General features: G+C 40.7%; 1 pseudogene; it reads right to left on the bottom strand.

Moving 5' to 3' along the window:
- Positions 1-2,239: 2,239 nt before the first annotated feature.
- LOC119282379 lies at positions 2,240-3,271 on the bottom strand (annotated as a pseudogene).
- Positions 3,272-7,440: the final 4,169 nt, after the last annotated feature.

Here is a 7,440-nt window from a genome sequence, read left to right as displayed (position 1 = left end):
AGAAAATCATGGAACATTAGGAACCTCCGAACCTGACACCATTAAACCTACCTCATCCCTCTGTAAATGAAAAAAAAAACTACTAAATCCCTAATCCTACGAACAGAAATAACTTGTAGGAACAGAAATAACGTCTTAATCTCACTCGCTCTGCGTGATCCTCTCCAACTCCATGCTCAATTCCATGCACGCCCTCGACATGCTCCTTATGTTATCGGCGATTAATTTTGGACGAGACAAAGCAACACTGATTGATCTTCCGGCAAGATATGCATGTGCACAAACTTCGCTTGATGGATTCCCCTTGGCTGCAAGCGCGCACAGACATGTGAAATGAGATCGATCCTCCTCGGGCGCAAACCCGTAAACCTAAGAACACACCCACATGGGATACGAGATTGGATGGCCACCATAGCGTGTCCTTCCTACTGTTTCTTAGTTTGATATGGTTTATCGGTTACAAGGTTACATGAGTATTTAAAGAAGGTAAATTAGCTATCACTCGTCAAACTCGTTGTTTGTTCTACATTTATGCTAAATCAGCCGGACCGTACATCCTGATTGTTGTCATGGAATACGCTACACACTTTTCTCTTCAGTTTACTATACGTCTTGCATTATGCATGCATGAGCTGTTGCCTGGGTTCAGAAGAAGATTCCTTGAAGTGTGGGATATATATTCTTGCTCATACTTGCATGCATATAATTGAAATGTATGCACGTCCATAGATTTGTTACTCTACCTTTAATCTAGGTCAGGATTGGGTTATTTGTGCGCGTGTGAGAAATATTAGTTAGTATGCCTTTTCCCCTGCAGCTTTATTGTTGATATTTTGGAAGGTGATTAGACAAAAGATTTCCTAAGATTCTCATAAACATATTTAAGAAAGTTGTTGTTTGTTTCAGGTGAATACATGTCTTCGAAGGCTTCTCTAGGAGAGAGGGTGTTCGATTTATTTCTTGCATTGCATTGATTGCTGCTTAACTGGACTGGATGCATACCACCAGGTCATATCATTGGCAAGAGTGAGTTGCAGAACATGGTACCTGATTGCCAGCTTTCACATGCTGACTCAAATATATTGCCACTCACCGGGATGTTCCCCTTCTACTTTTTTAAATACTTTTTGTTACTAGTAATGTCATCCATAAGCAAAGTTTCTTGATTGCGAAGCTGATAAAAAAGAACATAGCAAGGCCTTGAACAGAAAACAGAGCAAAACAACAAGTTATCTTATGCTTCTGTTTTGGTTAAATCTACATTGACACAATCATCTTCGGACTCAAACATCTAGAACAAAAAAATGCTCTCTGCCTTCATCAATACTAACAATATCTGATTCTCTATGCTTGATATCCCTGTTGACACCCTTGTCCGCCAAAAGATGTGTGTTTTGTGCGGCACCCACTAACCACGAAGAAAAATAAATGGAGTTTAGATAGCTGTTTTTGCACCAATATTATGAAAATAATCACAATAAAAATGGAAACAGCACAAGACATGCATGGCATGTACAAGCCCCTTAGAAAAATAAAAAAAGGAATTGTATAAGACATAACCCGTGCTAGCCCACCAAGACCAGTACGGTTTTAACAAAAAGGTAATAATATTATCTACAAAGAGACTAGCTATCTGTTTGCTGGAAACATACCACCATAGTACATGGGTCAAACCAATCAAACCCCCACTTGATGCTACTGCGGTAAAAACATATCACTGGTCCAATTACAGATTACCCAAAAAGGTTATGGAAACGCTAAAAAGTAACTGCATAAAAACTAGCTCCCTGAAAAACTCCCTGTGTCAAAACCATAATAGGGACCTGTTTCATAACCTCTATACCTGAACGCTCTCTCCACCTTCTGTTTAGTGAAGAAAATTCAGAGAACATGTTATCTTCATTTTGAAAAACTAGGTGTCATTTTAGACACACACATCATGTACAACATTACCCCACAACCCTTGTTGAGCTACGACTGGAACAACAAAAACAAACTGGGACGAAGTTGGCGAGGTGGGGGTTAAAGTTGCAACCAGGAGGACAGAAAAATAGTTGCGGCCTAGTTGCGAGTTGAACTTTGATTTGCAACTAGGACAACTACAATTATGGCCCGTTTGCTAGTCGAGGTTGGACTTGCAATTGGGACTCCCTACAAACTACAACCAAATCAACTCTAAGCACAGTGACATGAAGCAATAACTTGCCAGCAGCTCCCCCTTATCTCTTTTTAACTTATCTTCATGTTGATTCAAGCCACAATCATGACAAAACCTACCAGATTAGACTATTTCTTGGCTAGATAATTGGGTAGCATCGACTTGGCCGCGGAGACGCACTTTCCCCTGATCGTGGTGAAGTAGGAGATGAGATGGTCTTTGTCCGGCAAGCACTCCTTGACAGCTTTGTCAGCGTTGTAGTCCTCCATCCACCGGTGGATAGCAGCATACTCATCATATGTCATCACGCTCACCCCAGCGACCCCTTGCTTCACGCTTGCCCAGCGGGATAGTAGGCTGGCACCAGCGATGTCGGCGAGGCCAATTGTGGCGCCTCCGAAGAACCTCTTCTGGCTCAGCTGCGCCTCCACTAGGGCGAGATTCTCTTTTGCGTCCATAAGAAAGACCTTCTGATCCTCGCCCTCCTCCGTCCACAATGCCAACCACAGCGACATCAAGCACTAGAGGAAGAATATGCAACTATTTCAATTGGGTTACAAGTATTGAATATATGTCATCTTGTCTTATTTTAACTATTGAAATATGAAAAGAAACATATTTGATAGGCTAAAAATACCATCTATAGGTTTTAGTGAAAAATGATAATACGTATAACACATATTGTATGGTTGAGAACAGTTCAACATCAAACACATGAACACAACATGTACCATATATGTATGAGCGGAGGAGTATCCTACCTAGCAGAACTGATTTGAATTGTAAGAACTATCTCTACACATGATTACCTTTTCCACAAAAAATTTGGACCAGAAGCGGGCCTCAGACCTTTCATGAGGGTCAGTCGGCAGGATGGATGGCCCGTCAAAGGCCTCGTCGACGTACTCGACAATGAGGAGAGACTCGCAGACAACCTTGTCCCTGTGGAGGAGCACAGGGACCTTCTTGTGGACGGGATTGTGCTTCAGCAACAGCTCGCGTCATGTCCTCTAGGATGAGCTCGTAGGGCACTCCTTTGAGACGCAAGGCGACCTCGGCTCGGTGGACGAACGGGCTGCCAAAGCCTCCGATGAGCTTCACTGGTTCCACCATTATTGGCTGATATATCAGACACACTTGCTAGGACATAGATATTTATAAGACACTGATAAAGACGAGTTGGTCCAAATGGTGTCGTTGCTAGACCATTAATTTGGATATACTCCCTCCCTCCGAAAATACTTATCATCAAAATGGATAAAAAGAGATGTATCTCGAACTAAAATACATCTAGATACATGCCTGTATTAGCGTGGGAACATGGATGTGCAAAGAAACGCTATGAGCTCATGCTAGACACGTGTTGAATCAGTTGTTCTCAACTGCAGTGTTTTGTTAGTCCCGATCAGAGTTTGGAGAGCACCTCTTCCTTTCATGGAGTCGTATCCAGCCGGTCTAGGTCTCTAGGTTCTAGGCACGTAATTGATGATTGTTGTTTTGTTCAGGTGAAGATTCGGTTGGGTGAGGGCTCTGCAACTACCATCATGGAGAAGATGCTTTACTAATGAGGTAGTTGGTTCCTTTTACTAGGTGTATCCTCTGAGCTCTTGCACATTTTTATAGATTCTTCTCATTGTGTTGAGTATTGAATAATTCGTGACGAACCTATGTTGTTGCATTTTCTAGAGTAGTAGTCTATTATGATTTATAACTGAGATTTCATTTATGCAGGGATTGTCTCCCGGTTTGCTAAAGCAAGCACATACACAACTGCTCGACCTTGGATCCATCAGCGTAGTACGTAAACCAGTAATTTAATTCATCAGTAACAACCCTTTTTTAAGTCCAAATAATTTGCATAGGAAGGTACGTGACTTTGAAGTTGAGACTATGTCTGACCTTTAAGATGGTGAACGAAGAATACATCAACATTGTGAAATACCATTTTGTACCAAATGGTTATGGTTTCTATAGTGTTGATGCTCGCTATCTATCGCTGATTGTTGTGTGGCTCGCTATCTACGATTTCAGTTTTTCTCATATAGAAAAATGGTTGCCGTTTTTATTTTATAGTTACTGGAAGAAGAAGTAAACCGTACTGGATGAAGAAGTGAAGAAGATTCTCTATCTTCTGTTCAAACAATGAAGTGAAAAAAATAGGTGTCGATAATAGCTTTATGACATGATCTGGTATATTCCTAAAATCAATATGACATGTTCGCGATCCAGTATGTTAGTTTGTTGCGAACCTTGAAGAGAACCCAACGCAACACAAGTTTTGGTGGCATTGCTACACTCCGAAGACCCCCGAGCAAACTAACCTTGGCCCATTTGACTAAATAATCTACCCCTTTTGACTTTCTCTGTTACGGCAAAGAATCATCGTAGTAATTAAACATTTCATACTAAGCACATGATTTTTGAAATCCTTGTAACTTTCTGATCCAAATAGATATAAAATGTGCCTTGTTTGGCCAATGAATGAAAAATATACAAACAAACCAAACAAGGTGTTATGTGGAAATTTTGATACAAACATGATTTTTGTTTGTTCAAATTTCAAAACATAGTATACGAACAGAATACTTTCCAGATTCTGATATAAAAACCTATAAAGTTTGTCAAAATCGATGCAATATGAATTAGTTGTGACTTTTACGAAGTATAAGAACGTATTTGCAAAACTACAAGAGGTCACAATCTAACCATTTAAAAACATAAACAAATTGTATATTCATACTTTATGAAAAATCTACCCCAAATTGATATATAATTTGTATATGTTTAAGTCTAGCTAACTCGGGTTCAAAACCCTCAAATTCAACCTTTTGGAAAACGGAAAGGAAATTAAAAAAATTATGCCAACGGCCGCCGTTAGTCGTTGGCATAGCTATAACAGTATCAGCCTTCGGTCAGCCAATGTGTCGCATGCCAAGGGCCATTGTTGGCGTACATTGGAGCTTTTTCGACGACAAACATTTGCCCACGGACACCATCGGGTTGTGTGGGTGATTTGCCTACGGCCACCGTCAGCATTTCCCGAGCTTTGCTGCCAGCCACCTTCGGCATATCCCGAGCTTTGCCGCCATCCTGGACTTGCCGACGGGTTTCTGGAGGCTTTCGGCTTATCTCTAGGTAAAAGCCATCGGCATATTAGTTGTTTCCTGTAGTGACCTGGCTATTACCTTTATTTTGTAGTGTGGAAAACTTTCAAGTTCTTCTCAATTTTGTTTTTAATAACCTTTTTGGTAAAACTACCAGTCAGCCTAGGCTAGCAGCATTGATCTGTAAATGTACTCAACAGTGATGACAAGATAGTGATTCATGATCAGTTTACTTGTCGAAATCCAGTTCAACCTGATTCCTGAATTTCTTACCAACCAAAATGTCGATTTTTTGGCGCTACACTTCACAATCATCCGTTCAACATCCCCTACTCAGTTCCATTCACACAACAAATAGCATCATACCTTCCACCCCCTTATCTCATACATTTTATGAAAATCATAGAACTAAATCATTTCACTATTGATACCAAAAGGGCATTCCCTTATATCCATTTTGCTGAACACTTGCAAGGTATAACTCATATCAACACCATGGCAGTAGAAACATTTCAACAAGCTTTGCATGCCCATTAGTCCATTACTGACCCCAAATGCAGGGACTAAGTGTTTACCGAATTTTGCTCGATTTTATTTGTAATATGTCAATGTTCAGAACTAAAAAAACAAAATTAAAAGAAGAAATGACGTGACTGAAATGTAAGATGGTGTATATAGTTGGACATCTGGTTGTTCATTTAAACATCTACAGTGCATACTTTAAATATTCATACATGCTTTGGTTATATCAGTACATTTTCGATAATATGGTATCAATATTTGCAAAGGTTGGAGTACAATGTCGATATCAGTATTTTCACAGGCATAGCGATGGTGCATACAGTAATCCTGTCATACAATATATTAAGACAAGCTATAATAATCCTGTGATCTCACGGCCATCGATGCATCCTTTTTTATTTATGGGTTTTTATCATTTATACCACTATTTATGTGTCAGAACTCAATTTCATTAAAATTACAGCTGCTAAAAAATGTCATCGTTATGTGAGATGTTTGCTCAAAAATGTCATTAGATGCCTAAAAAATTCCATCATTCCATTGGATGTTTGCTAAAAAATGCCATCAGATACCATTATTATCAGGTCCAACCCATTGACCATGTTATATGACCAAAATACTCCTACACCCACATGTCCGATCTCTCTATCCCGCAATGACAGGTGTGGCCCCCACTTGTCAGGAGTAAGAACCGAATAATTTTAGAAGAAAATAAGAGTGTTATTGGGGATCGAGTGGGACCCATACTTTATCGTAGTGACATAGAGGAAGAGCTGACATGTTGGTACATGGGCATTTTTGTCATTATAGCATTGTAAACGGGCTCTGAGCTGACAATAATGGTGTCTGGTGGCATTTTTGAACATGTGTCTAACAAAGCATTGACATTTTTTAGCAGTTAAAATTCTTAGTGGTAATACTGAGTAGTGAGACGCAACTGGTGGCATAATTGATAAAAAATCCTTGTTTACTATATGGTGTTGCTAGCCTCATTCGCACATACCAGGTGTTCTACACCATCTCTAGCCCCACTACTGGGGCCTTGTCCTTGTTGTCATTTCCACGGAGGCCGCAGATGCAGTACGTCAGCGCCGATGAAGGCAGCAACACACGCGTGGGCTTGCGGCATTCCACACCAAGCGGTACCAGGGTACTCGTTGAAGGCAGGAAAGCTAACAACCATTTGCATGTCAGCAAAACAAAAAGTAATATTAGAGATAGACCGGGGGGTGAAGAGAGGTAGAGGGAGAGGGGGAAAGAGCAAAGGAGTAGAACAGGGAAAGTCGAGGTCGAGAGTGATGCAGCTTTCTTTACTCTGGTCGTAGGAGTTGCAAGCGACAGAAGCAATTGTTGAAGTGATTTCAAAAGAGAGAGAGATAAAGAGCGAGCTTGGGCAGAGAGACGACAGGAGAGGGAATTAGAGAGTGAGAGCTCGAAGAGTAGTTGCTAGCTTGATGCCATAGAAGTGGAGAGCGATGACACCTATATAGGTGGGCCGCGGTGTATACCACTTGCTTACACTCAGAAGCATTTCCCAGGTTTAGAAAGGTAATGCTATCCTTCAATGCAGGAGCTAGGTAGAAAACATGGGTGATGCTAAAAAATCTCATCTAAGGCATCCCCAAAACATTTCTTCACAGTTTGGTCCAAAGTTTG

Source organism: Triticum dicoccoides, chromosome 3B, assembly GCF_002162155.2.
Source record: "Triticum dicoccoides isolate Atlit2015 ecotype Zavitan chromosome 3B, WEW_v2.0, whole genome shotgun sequence".
Classification (NCBI taxonomy): domain Eukaryota; kingdom Viridiplantae; phylum Streptophyta; class Magnoliopsida; order Poales; family Poaceae; genus Triticum; species Triticum dicoccoides.
Note: the sequence above shows the minus strand (reverse complement) of the source record. Positions and strands in the feature narration are given on the sequence as shown.